At 38.1% G+C, this 14,153-nt stretch overlaps 1 long non-coding RNA gene across 1 annotated transcript; it reads right to left on the bottom strand.

The window, feature by feature from the left end:
* Window positions 1-1,006: 1,006 nt before the first annotated feature.
* Window positions 1,007-13,880, bottom strand: LOC131490159 (uncharacterized). Its single transcript, XR_009250970.1, has 4 exons — window positions 13,461-13,880; window positions 11,936-12,137; window positions 1,320-1,419; window positions 1,007-1,103 (listed from the first exon to the last, which is right to left on the bottom strand). It is a non-coding gene; the product is annotated as an uncharacterized LOC131490159 (long non-coding RNA).
* Between the last annotated feature and the right edge of the window lie 273 nt (window positions 13,881-14,153).

Here is a 14,153-nt window from a genome sequence, read left to right as displayed (position 1 = left end):
ATAAATTTGGGTTTATTTAGTGAGTCAAGTCATAACATGTAATGATTTTTACTTACTGCTTTAGACACGTGAATGTCAGTGTTTGGACTTACTGATGAGTGAAATATTAGAGAGGGAGTCCATATCGTTGGTAGCAATAATGCCTCTTCTGTTAATTACCTCTGTGAAATTGAAGACTATTTTGCATACATGGACCTCAGTTTCCTGTGTTCTAAAATCTTGGGATGGGGGCGCCTGGGTGGCTCAGTCGGTTAAGCGTCCGACTTCAGCTCAGGTCACGATCTCGTGGTCCGCGAGTTCGAGCCCCGCGTCGGGCTCTGGGCTGAGGGCTCAGAGCCTGGAGCCTGCTTCCGATTCTGTGTCTCCCTCTCTCTCGGCCCCTCCCCCGTTCATGCTGTGTCTCTCTCTGTCTCAAAAATAAATAAACGTTAAAAAAAATTAAAAAAAAATAAAATCTTGGGATGGTACTTGAAACTCCATCTCTAATATTCTATTCTGTGGAACTGGACATACCCTTACTTAGGAAATCTACTCTGTTCCATTTGTCGGCACAATTATAATAATCAGTTCCTGCCTGTTACAGCAGATTTCAGGAACGGTTTGTAGCACTTTGCTATTCTACTCATAGTAAGTTATTCCCACAAATAGGGAACAGGGGATTGATAAGAGAAAGCAGTCCCCCATGAAGTTTTCTCCAATAATAATTAACTTGAGTGTTGAATGCTGCCAATGAGATTCATTAGTTCAGAGCTGTTTTTTTTCCAGACACTTATTTCATTTGGCTGGCCTCTGAAAAACCATGTACTATTGAATATAGTTAACGTTCTCTAAATGTTTCTGAAATGCGCAGGTGGTGTGCTACAATGAGAGTAGATTACTTTGGAAAATACTGCTTCAAATAACCACTTTTCTCAGGCAATGGCATAATGCAGGCACATTAGAAGAACAAATAGGAGAAGGACTTTACATAAATCTTATCTAGCTACCAATATGAATGGTCATCACCTTTACAACTATGGTTCCTCTTTCTAGGAGGAGGTAGATCTTCAAGCACAGTTCTTTAATGATGAAATAAACTCTAGATATGTGCATAAAATGAAGACCTTGTTGGGGCGCCTGGGTGGCGCAGTCGGTTAAGCGTCCGACTTCAGCCAGGTCACGATCTCGCGGTCCGTGAGTTCGAGCCCCGCGTCAGGCTCTGGGCTGATGGCTCGGAGCCTGGAGCCTGTTTCCGATTCTGTGTCTCCCTCTCTCTCTGCCCCTCCCCCGTTCATGCTCTGTCTCTCTCTGTCCAAAAAAAAAAAAAAAAAAATGAAGACCTTGTAAATCCAATCCCCAAGTTCAGGAAAGAATTGAGTCCCCAAGTCTGTGAAGCATATCAAGTGGCCGATGTCTGGATGCCATTGTATAAGCCTGGGTCTAAAATTAGAGAAGACAGACAATCTGAGGAAATAATTTTTAAGGATACCATTCAAAGGATGTGATGAGCTATATGGGAATATTTCCAGCTAGTAGTGCTCTTTAACAATCCAACACATTTATAGAAACCATTTTGGTTGCTGGGTGAGAATATCTACCTCTGGAGTCATTTGGAGAGACCATAATAAAAACTTCTGAAAATTGCACATACTATTATAGGAACATAGAAATAACTACTTTTATCTGCAGAAAAAATTCACAGTTTGCCTAAGTCTGTATAGTTATTCATGTTTTCAGTCCCAGGGCATAAAAATGAGGAAAATTTTAGAGGAAGAAGTAGGTAAAATAATAACTTCTAAATTTTTATATTATACTTTTATTTATGCATTTGTTTGTTACTTTTATGATAATCACCTATATTAAGCATAACACTGGTTTATATGTATTAGATATGAAAGAGAAGGTAATGACCGAGATTCTCTACTAGTCAGAACAGACTAGATTAGGCTGAACTAAAATTCTCACACTATAAAGCGTAATAACAGTACACGCTTATTATTCCTGTTTGTCTACAGGTCTATTAAAGGTTTGACTAAGATCTGCTCTACACCTCCTTATTCTGTTACTGTATCTACTGAGTGGGCACCACTTCTAAAGATGCTTAAAGGGAAGAGGTTTCTGGCTCAGATATGACAAGTATCGCAGCTATAGTGGCTCGTCACGTGGTATTGCCAATCTACAAAGAATTCAGGAAGTATAATCCAAGCACATGATCAGGTGGCAAAGGGCTAGAAATAATAGACAGCATTAATGATCAGCAAAGTCTACCCTTCTGGTCACAAAATATTCACATCACACTCCCTCCTCAGACAAAACATTTTTACTTCCTCCCCAAGGAAGACAATCCAAAAGGTCTTATTTCCGAACCTTTCAGAGTATGGCATTAATAGTACATCAGAGGGTTGTGTGTGGGTGTCTTTAATCATGTCCACCTGATTAGAAAATCTATGTATTTGAAATGTGAGTTAATTGCTTCTACTGTGTCACAAACCTTAATGAAAGAGAAATAAGGTAATCACAGAAATAACCCATTCACAGGGAAGACACACAAAACTATCTCTGGTCTGCAGCAATTCTAAAATCCTCTTGGCAGAGATAGTGAGGACTCTACTTTGTGAGCAGGAAATGTTTGTTAATTAGATCCTGTGTTAGTTACGTGAGAACACTCAAACCACTATTCTCCATGGCCCTTGGCTCCGCTCAGGGAGGCCTTTCCTTTTTTGACACACACACATCTGAATTGAGCCTTGGACATTAGACTTCACTTGGAGCTTGAACAGCTTTCTCAGACTGCTTCCTGAGGACGTATGTCTCTGAGAAACTGAATTGTTGTCTCATCTACTAAATTATAGTAAACTTTATGTATCAAATGCCATACCCATAGCTTTTCTCCCCTGGACTTCTGTTTGTGTGTGTGTGTACGTGTGTGTACGTGTGTGTATGTGTGTGTGTGTGTGTGTGTGTGTGTTTACGTTTCTTCTTCTATATTCTCAGCTATATGCCTGCCTTTTTAAAAATTTAATTGGAGGTTACTCTGTCAGGCTTCTGTGGGAGAGACACCTTTTACCTTCTCCTTTCTCTTAGCCACGTTTTTCATTTCAAGTATTTAATAGGTAAGTAACCACACAGCATAGGAAGGATATATGTTCACAATTCATTAGCACATCTTGTCCCATGGCCCATCCGACCATGATGGGGACAGAAAGTAAAAATACTTTGTGCTTGAAAAGTAGAGAGCCAGAGATACTTGATGAACAGATTTCTTTCCTTAAATACTTGGCAAAAGAAGACTAATAAGACTACCCAAGAGACATAAATTGTATATTATCACTGGAAGCAGGGGGAGATGGCTCTAGCCTAGTGATTAGCACAGCGTATTACAACCCTGCCTCAGCTCTTCCATATTTGATGACTTTGGTAAATCAAATTCACTGTTCCAAAATTTTGTTTTCTTATCAAGAGGGGACTTACTTGTCCTAGAGGCCAACCAAGAAACACATTGGTTTTAATAGTCTTTGCTTTGAGAAATACAGATTTAACTAAATGACTCATGTAAGACATCTAGGAGAACACTTCTGTCGATCAGTTTTTTAAATCTGCTGAGGTAAAGTGGTGTTCCTAGCTCTAGGTCCCTTTCCACCTCTTGGGTTTCCCTTATCAGTCTTTCTATCCCAGACTTTTTCTTTCTTTTTTTTTTTTTTTCTTACAGTTTCTATATAGGATACAGCCATGCTCTGTGTGCCTGGAAGTTCCATTCTTCTGTAGCGGAAATGCTTTCATTAATAGGGCAGGCCTGGACCCCAGTGGCTCCCGTGTACAGATATTAAGAGGAGCATCTCTGCCAATGTACTTAGGCAGAACAATAAAGCATCTTTACAGCCCAGACTCACCAGAGCCACTATTGATTCACTGGCATGTGCTCTCTCAATAGTAAAAGGCTGCCAGGATTTACTCGCTCAGCTTTTCCCTTTCCTAGGCCGTCATTATTCAGTGTAAAACTCCTTTAACCTGGTGGAGTTGTTGCTCTTGCTAATACTGTGTTAGCAAATTATTGATCCCAATGATGAGAACAGGAATCGTTTCTCCTGTAGCAGGATGTGCAATTGGATCTACATTCTGCCCTGGTAATTTTCTCTATAGATCTTCCAGGGGGACTAGACAAATGAACCATTAAAAAGGGGTAGGGGAGGGAGGGAGCTGCCTAAGGTTGATGGTACATTTGAGCTAAATCCAGACTTTATTGGTGTTTTTCAGCTTCTATTTGAAAACTTATAAACATCGCTCTTTGGCACTTTATGGTTTTGTTTTGTTTTTGGTAGTTTTATTTGGCTTGTTTTTAACTTTCTCTGATGGCCAAGGAGGAATTTTCACTTGTGAGCTTCTTCTGAAATTGAAATCAATACAACCAACAATTTAGGGAGGTCCTGATAAAGGCAAAACAAGGTCAGTGACCTCTTCAGTAAAAAGGAAAAGAAGGCAACAGTGGTAATGAAAGTTGTTACATTTCAGCCAGTGGTAGTTGGAATTTAGTGACCCCAAATCTTCATTAAAATTTAGTGTTACTTCATCACCTCTCTGCCTTCACCTCCCCATTTTCATTTCAAATAACCACTGGGTAATCGTTAATCCAATTGTATCTAACTAAGATTCACAAAGTGTCTTCTGTGGTCCTAGCTCTGTAGATCCCTAAGATCAAAACAAAATAGAAAATTGAGTTCATTGGTCTATCCTGAGGCTTTAAGGATGTTGTATATGTTTTCCTAATTTGTTGAGAAATGAAGAGGTTTAAAAGAGAAACAAATGTGAAAAGAAATTATTTTTACTTATCTGTTTATTTAGAGAGAGAGAAAGAGAAGCAGAGAGGGAGACAGAGAGAATTCCAAGCAGGCTCCGCACTGTCAGTGAGCAGAGCCTGATGCAGGGCTCAAATCCACAGACTGTGAGATCATGACCTCAGCCACAACCAACAGTAGGACACTTAACCTACTGAGCGATCCAGGTGCTCCATGAAAAGAAATTATTCCAAATTAGAGCAACTGATTCCCACCCCATGCCCCTAGCATAAACTCTGGAAGTGAAAACAAAATCTCTCATTCATAGTGTTAGAGTAAAAAACTGAGCTTTCAGTGTGAAATAGTGCATGACTGAGCTGAGAATTCAAAGAGCACTGTAAATGAGCAGGGGGCAGGAGATACCCATTCTGTACAGAAGTATTAGAAGAATGTTGGCATGTCAGATGGCACATCGCTTTCTATTTTATTTCTGATTTATATTGAAGGATATCAAAATCCTCAAGGCTAATTGTTTATTTAATATGGGTTACTGACTTAAATATGTTTTTTAGTACAAGAAAGTAAACTTATATCTCCAAGGTCCCTCTTGAATTTCACATCAGGAAGAAATGCTTAGTGAACTGTTGACCTTATACTGTTCATTAGGTAAGAAAATAATTAAGGCAGAAAACTTTCACTTTACAGTATACAGCATATGACAGATATGTAGGATATTTTATGTAAGCAATATTCTATCCTGGATTATAAAATCCAAAGAGACAGTTACTCTTCTGAAATGAAATTTAAGTGTTACTTTATTAAGCAATAGCATACAAAACCTGATATCTCAATTTTAGCACATATTAGAGGCTGCAGGGATAAATGCCCATTTCCTGTTGAGATGATAAACCCTGGAAATCATGGACCTTGACTTCTCATTTCTGTATTCCACCATAACAGTAATTACTGTGGTTTATTCAGTATTTGTTTCTGGTAGAGATGGGACTTTTCACCAATAGTTACTGTAATTCTGGCTCCAGACGGTACTCAGGTGACATCACTGGATCATCTGACCTTATTATTGGTTTACCTTTCTTGCTCTGGAGATTGAAAGGAAAACTGGAACTGAGAAGAAAACACTGGGAAGGTTGTAGGAAAAGAAGAGGACACTGGGAGAGAATTAATCTATAGTCTATTTCTAATGGTATCGTAATACCATTCAGTATTTGTATTATTCATTTATTAATGACTGGGATTTACAGAGTGCCCTCTGTGAGCCCAGTACTATAGTAGATTCTACAAATGTAAACATAATAGAAAATTGAGTTCAATTGTCCACCCTGAGGAATTAATGATGGCTGTTAATTTGAACTAGAATCACAAAAAGCAAGACTTTATCTGGATCTTGACAGAAACATTTTAAAGCTATTATTTAGAATAGAGAATATATGAAATACATGGACAGAACAGAGAATATAGGTCATGTGCATGTGTACATATAATTAACCATGTGAAGCGCTTCAATAAAATGACCCAAAAGCATTTTGATGTACATTACCAGGTTTTTTTAGTTGTAGTATATTCCAGTCTTAACATTTCATATTTAAATATTCAAATCAGTGAAGTGATGTTGATTTTCCCTCTATTTTTAACTAAATAATGTTTGTATTCTCTTGGCTTGACACTACAATTTTTTGAAAATTTTAAAACCTAGAACACCCTAAAGTAGTCTCTCACGGATGTCAGTAACTACAGAGAAAGTGGTTTGGATGTAATATCTTTGCTGCCGAAAATACCATTAATGTATTAAATCAGAGTAACATATACTTTATGAATAATAAATAAGCAATCATGGGGCACCAAATTTGATCTTAAAAATAAAGCTGTGGATGCAAATACCATAATTGAAATTCTTACAATCTATTTATGTGCATTCATGAAAAGGAATGAATACTCTTTCTGCCCTATCCCAACCCCTCCTTCTTAGTAGAGGCAATGAATATATCAATTGTGAGACTTAGCAACTGGGGTTCAGTAAAACATGCTTGATTAATTTTTACCGAGATTTCTAAAATAAAATGAGAAAGAAATCACTCCATTCATTATATCAGGGAGGGGAAAGGGATCTTGATGTTATCGGACTATGTCCAACTGATCAAATGACACTCCAGCCAACTCCAGAAATGGATTCCTCATATGAAATAAATTTTCTCCCTGAAGATGAGAATTCAGGCATCTCGGGAATTGCAGAGGCCCAGCCTCTTTATAGTACCAGAAAAAAAAAAAAGATGAAGAATACCACAGCATCAGCCAAAACAGCAACAACAAAAATACTCTGTGTGGAGATGACAAGGCAGAGAGACCCACAGTTTGAAAAACCAGAAGCTGCAGTGAGAAAAGTATCCACCAGAAGTATTACTCTAGAGGTTATTAATTTCAAGTAGAGGGCATAGTCATAATTTTATGATGGGAATGAAGTATTTTGGATTATTGTTTTATAAGCAGTTTTAATCTCTACATACTAATAAATTATGTACATGCTTTTCAATTGCTTTGATTCCATTTTGATTTTTTTTTTTAATATTTCAATATAGTTAGGGTGCCTGGGTGGCTCAGCTGGTTGAATGTCCAAATCTTTATTTTGGCTCAGGTCATGGGATCAAGCTCCTCACTGAGCTTGGAACCTGCTTAAGATTCTCTCTCTCTCTCTCTCTCTCTCTCTCTCTCTCTCTCTCTCTCTCCCCCTCTCCCTCTCCCTCTCCCTCTCCCCTCCCCTCCCCTCCTTTCCCCTCCCCTTCCCTCCCCTGCTCATGCTTTCTTTCAAATATATATTTCAATATAGTTATAAGTAGACAATATTAGAACTCAACTTCATACCTCATCATTGCAAGACTTCATTCTGAAAGTACATACAGCCAAATATAAGGCAAGATAGAGGGGAGAGACAGTTTTCAAGCTTTAACAGACTTACTGTTTTCAATTTTCCAAATAATTTTCCAAGCTTCTAAAAAGGAATGCAATGAATGTGTTTCTCTCCTTTAATAACTATCAAGTGTTGAGACATTTCTGTGTATTCTGGACTCTACCAAATGCTGGGAACCTGGGCAGTGTGGTGGGATATGAAATTTAAAACAAGGCTCCTGTCCTCAGAGGAGGCAAAATACCTAAATTGGAAGACAAGACAAGCACCTGTATGTACAACAAAAACACACAATATAAAATTTAAGGTTAATTTTTTGGCAGAGATTACAGATGTTTTATGACTTTCAGGATAGTTGAAATTACTATGGAATAGAAAATATTCAAATAAGCAATAGAGGTCGAGGAGGGAACACTGTGCAAATTTAGCTCAGAATGCCTGCTAATACTTTAGTGTGGACATTTTTTTTTTCAACGTTTTTAAAATTTTTTTATTTTTTATTTTTGGGACAGAGAGAGACAGAGCACGAACGGGGGAGGGGCAGAGAGAGAGGGAGACACAGAATCGGAAACAGGCTCCTGGCTCCGAGCCATCAGCCCAGAGCCTGACGCGGGGCTCGAACTCACGGACCGCGAGATCGTGACCTGGCTGAAGTCGGACGCTTAACCGACTGCGCCACCCAGGCGCCCCTAGTGTGGACATTTAAAAGAGCTTCTTAAAGGGAAAAACTGAGGCACATTCCTTCTGATTTGATGCTGTTTGCTTTGGGTTTTGATTCTATTTGCTTTAGGGACCGAATTTTGGACTTTTTCTTACATCTTTTCATATTTCAAACGCCACTTGTTTTAATTTGTTCTTTAGACTCCTGATCCAAGATAAGGTTACCCTTAGGAACCTCATCATTGGTAGTTGCCAAGGCCTTAACTTAGGTTGGCTTGCACCAGAAACAAAATTTGAGATAGAAACTGACATCATCAAGGCTTATTGGGAACGACTACATGGGGACTTCCCTTTAATGGAGTAAAGGCAGTAGGAGTAGGCAGAGGGAGAAAATGAACTGTGATGTAACTGTAACAAAAGCCTCAGATAATCCCATAGGAGCTCTGAATATGGTGACCCTTAAGAAATGTCTCACCCATTGGGGAAAGAATTCCAGGTCTTTGAACCCTACCATTAAATGGACTGTCCCAAGGAAGGAAGTGAAATTGAAGGAAGCTCACTTTTGATAGAGGAAGACTTCTGGAGAGAATCCAATCTGAATAATCAGCTGTTAACAGTTATAACAACTGGAGGAATAAGTGTGGCAGGGCTGAAGGGGAGATTTGGGTAAAAGTAGATGGATTGCTACATCTGCATTAAGAACATTGAGCCATTTGGATGGTTTACAGATGGCATTTCCTAGATGGTAACTCCTGAGGGAGGAAAAATGCATCTGTCTTGTTTTCTGTCATCCTGCCAGAACTGAGAGCTACAATAGGCACATAGTGGGTGCTCACTAAATGTTTGCTGAAATAAGTAACTAAATTAATTAATAAATATAGTATTGGTGGACTGCTGGCTTCCAAGGCGGAAACTAGAAGACTTCCATAAAACCAAGTTTGCAATCATCAAAATAAAGGATTAGATTTTCATACAATAGCTAATATATTATGTAGTCACTAATCAAAAGCCTTTGTTGAGTACCTACTATATACCCCACACTGAGTAAATTAAAATGGTATAAGACATGATCAGGCAGCAAATGCTAAGAGCTAAAGCTGAGATGCATTTTGTTTCCTTTAAACAAAAAACAAAAAACAAAAAAACAGACGCCTTTGTTTACTCCCTGAAAGTAAACTGTTTCTCTTGATATTGCTCTTTTTCTATTTATTGAGAATCTGCATCAATGTAATTTCTGAAATGATAGTAAATGGATGAAGCCATGAAAGAATGGCAATGGAGACTTAACATACATCCATAGATTAATTTGAATATAAGATACGCAATATTTTAAATGGAGATTTTACATATTAACGCCCACAATGCCTTTAACTCAAATACATAATTAAGAAGGAAATGCACATTAATTTAAGTGGGAAGGGGTGTCAATTTGGATCCAAAATATAAAAGTTGTCAGCCTGCTACAATGGTATTTACCTTCACCAACAAAAGAACAAAACAAAGAGAAATAGGACACTGAATAGAGACAATAGATCTGTGAAAACAGCCAGCCAGTAATTCAAACTAGTAGCTCAAACAAGAAGATAAATGGAGGTTGTAGCTTTTACCATTAAGGAACCAGTTAGAGTTCCATTTGGTGCCAGAACTGTTCTGCCAAAAAGAACTTTCAGTTCCAACTAGCTGTGTCAGTCCTCCCCATAGAAACATTCTTGGCTTATACATGCAAACAAAGTGATGGTGAAAGTTACGTTTCAATGACCTTGTCTTTGAGATGGCAGTGACACATCATGGAAGAATTAGAAAGTTACACTGAGGTCTGTAATGCTATTATAACCCGTTGGGAGCCAATCCAATCTGGGTGAGATATTTCCTACGCTGTGCTCTCAGAGTGATGCATACAGCTAATTGTAAATATCTTATATAGAACTGCCACCTGCTTCCCTGAGTTACATCATTCACAGTTAATTTATATTCAGGTGGCACACACATCATTTTCTCTTAATTTCTACATAACAGTTCATTTTCTTTAGTTAGAATCAGCGTTTCTCCTAGAGCATTTTGTGAAAGTACAGCTTTACCATACATAACCTATACAAAAGCCCCAGAATCCATGACAGATCTATTAAAAGGAACACAAATAATAACAGAGAAGGAAAACTTCCCAACGAAGGAGGACATTAAAAAAAAATCTAGATTCCTGGCTTGAACACAAGGCTGTCCCTTTAAAACAGAAATGCCACCATTTCATTATGCATTCTCTCAGTGTCCTGGTTGTGAAGGGAGGGCTGAGGGGGAAATACAACCTTAAATTCTTCAGAGCTGTCCTGGTTGGTTTATCTACTGTGATTTACTGTTGTGATTGTTGAGTAGCTGACCACTGATTTTAACACTAGGGTATAGAGGAGACAGATTGACATGGGTTTCATTAAAATTCAAGAAACTCAACTCCATAGAGAGCATGACTAACTTCCTTATACATGACAGGAATCCCCACAGATGGTACTTCACCCTTGCTAAAGGAATTAAGTCTACCAAAAGAATCCCTGTCTATAAGCAGCCAATTCCCCAAATCTACAGGCTCATCTGCACAGATATTCTTTATACTGTCATTCTTAAGTACCTTAGGGTAGCTCTGAAAGACAGGGGGCCGAGAGGGAGCAGCCGCGGCTGCCTTCACTACCCCTCAAGCATGCTGGTGGCGTGGGGATGATGGGATTATAAAGTAAACATAATAAAACACAGGACCAGGGCATCCGGTGGACACAGTCTATTTGCTGACTCCTCTTTGCCTGGAAAGAGCTGAAGATGAAATTCTTATTACAATTACACAGAATCCCTGCACCAAATTGGCAGTTATTAAACTATTACGCAAATTCACAAATGAGTATTGTATTTGGTTCCTGGTCCAATTAACTTCCTTTCTTCTTTTTCTTCTCTCTCTCTCTCTGCTCTCTGGCATTATGTTCTTAAATTCCACATTTCATCTTCAAATATTTAAGTTGTCAAGGAAAAAATAAACTAGCCATCACACATTCATTATATTGTGTCAAATAGGACATGAAGGAGACAGCTTTCTGTTTTTTTTTTCTGTCCTCTGCTCTTGTCAATCAAAAGCACAGTAATTAAATGGGGATGGAGATGCTTTCAAATTAAGAACAAAGAAGGAGGCATTTAATAGGACGAAGAGAAAAGTAATTAAAATAAATAAATAAGGGCTCTAGCTGTGTCTATTGTCCTCAGATGAGCTGTCCCGAGCTGTGGGTCTACCAGCTCACCCCCCACTTCACTCCCTACTCAGTCACTTCAAGTTTCTGCTAAGAAAACACTGCAGACAGTATGTGGTATGCACACTGCTTAGTGCATTCTGGGAGTTCGGCATCATGCTAACCCCTTGAATACAGTAATGACATGTACTAAATCTTTCTCATTTTCCAGATTAGACTGGTTAGGATATGCTGAAAGACATATCCATTTTGCATCCCTCCAGTCATCAACATAAAGCCATTCCATAGTCCCACTGTTTTTCTTGGATTAGGAGTATTCTCCTATACTTATGTAATGTAAAACATAAGTCCTCATCCCACCAGCTGCCACCCAATCATACCTCTTTCATTGGGAGTCAGGTTATCATGGCAAAGAGGCAAAATAATTTGTTGTTCTTCTACCGCATTTTGAATCTCCATCACCATCTCTCTAGGCCAATAATCTTTTACTGGTAGGTCTGTCTCATGAATGATCTTGAGTAAAAAAGAATATTCTTTGCAGGTTTTGGGATTCCTGGCAAACAGGGACTATATCCTTCTATCCTAGAGAAAGTAGATGTGACAGTTATTCACGGAGGAGACACTGGTTTATAGGATTGTATTAGAATCACTGTTTGTGTTCATTGGTGTATGTATATATGAACACTGTAATGATGTCTCTTTATTCTAACTTCAGAATTACAAGGCAGGTTTTTGTCATATGTGTATATGCCTCATCTGCACATGAAGATGTTTATTTAAAAATATAATTTTTAATAAAACAATGTGTATACAAAGGGTTTGAAGTAATTACATACCTGCACTTACATACTTTTCAAACTCAGAGAGCCCAGAAATCCTACTACAATCTTTTCCCTTTAGAAGAAAGTATGAACAACATGCTCTGTCTTATCTCTGTTTATTGGAGAATATGGTAGCAAATGATAAGAAGCCTTGGCCCAGGGAAAACTTAACATTTGAAAATATTCTGAAACGTGACCCTTGCTTAATTAATAAAGTCTTTCTTGCATAAGAACTAAAATGCTTATGAAAATTAAACAACAGAAATCCTTGCCATTTTTGCTTAAGTGCTACAAATTCACATGGGAATCAATGCAAGAAATGGTTTTATACTACAGCAAGCAACGGCACGATCTCTAAGCAATAATGCATATAATGCAGTATCTTACAAAAACAGTGGACTAAACCTAAAACTACTGCTAACAGAACTTTTCATTCCTATGACACCATAATAAGGCCAATTAGGAGATTGGGGTTGGGGCCCAATTTTGAATTGGCTTTCTATGCTGTAGTTATGGTACTTTCATGCCTATTTATCTGGGTAGTTATTTCCCCTGACAACCGTAAAATGAGTTTTTTACATAATTTTATGAGAACCATGTTATAACAATGAGTTAGTAACTCCAAGATTCCAAGTGGATATTTTGCAGCTTTATTACAAGGTTTTGTGTCAGAATTCTGGCTGGCTGGGGCCTCTGGAAGGAATGGCAATTACATAGATGGATTTGCAAACCTGTCCTTATCAAGCTCAGTACTAACGCCAAATATCTCTCACTCCTGCAAACAGATCGAGTTTCAAGTCAGCAAAAATTATGGTGAAATTTTGGTTCTTTTCACATGAAGCCCTATAATTTTCAGGAAAAAAAAGTGATCACATAAGTACATCTGTGACTATGGTGGTTCCCCCCATCCCCACACAATTCAGGGTATATTTAGAAGCAAGAATCTGATCTTGAGAGTATCTTGACTCTGCCTTAAAGGATATCTATATCTATATCTATATCTATATCTATATCTATATCTATATATATATATATATAGAGAGAGAGATTGATTGATTATCATTATCTTGAGTTGGCTTCGCACCTGTAGTACAAACACATCTCTAGAGTTGCTGGGCCAAAAAGTTGTCCACCCCTGAAGTAAATATGTCAGATGCCTGCTGAAAATTGTCATTTGTGCAAAATGCAGTCATTTTTCACAGAGAAGGGTGTGGCTGGCAAGTCACAATCAAGGTGCTTAGATGTTCTTATGAGGGAAGCATTTAGAACATGACCAGAGTCCTGATGTTCTCCTTGTAGGAAAACACAGATATGTTCATTCTCTAGCTGGACACCAGAAAAGTAAATTAAAAAGTTAAAGTTTAACAGTTGATTTTCATTATTTGTAGCACTTATGTTCCATAGAGTTGTTGCAAACCTTGAATTAATACATACTGAACCACGTAGGATTAGGTTCCTGTGAATCTCTGGTCACATTTTCATCATTCGTTCAATCAATCAATACATAACCTTGTTTTGTGTATGTTTTGTATAAAAGCATTTTATTTAATACATATTGTTAATTCATAAACGTTGAAATCATGGCCAATGGCAGTATAACTTATGCCTAAATAAAGCTTATCTGATACGTATTTTCTCTTTAAGACATATTACAGCCTTCTGGCATTTAGGAACTTGACACAGCACTTCAGTTGACACTAGGGGCCATTTTAAAGAGAGAAATAACTGGGACACCTGAATGGCTCAGTCAGTTGAATGTTTGACTCTTGATTTTGGC

Source organism: Neofelis nebulosa, chromosome 11 (assembly GCF_028018385.1).
Source record: "Neofelis nebulosa isolate mNeoNeb1 chromosome 11, mNeoNeb1.pri, whole genome shotgun sequence".
Taxonomy (NCBI): Eukaryota; Metazoa; Chordata; class Mammalia; order Carnivora; family Felidae; genus Neofelis; species Neofelis nebulosa.
The sequence above is the reverse complement of the archived record's forward strand: the minus strand, read 5'-3'. Positions and strand labels throughout refer to the sequence as shown.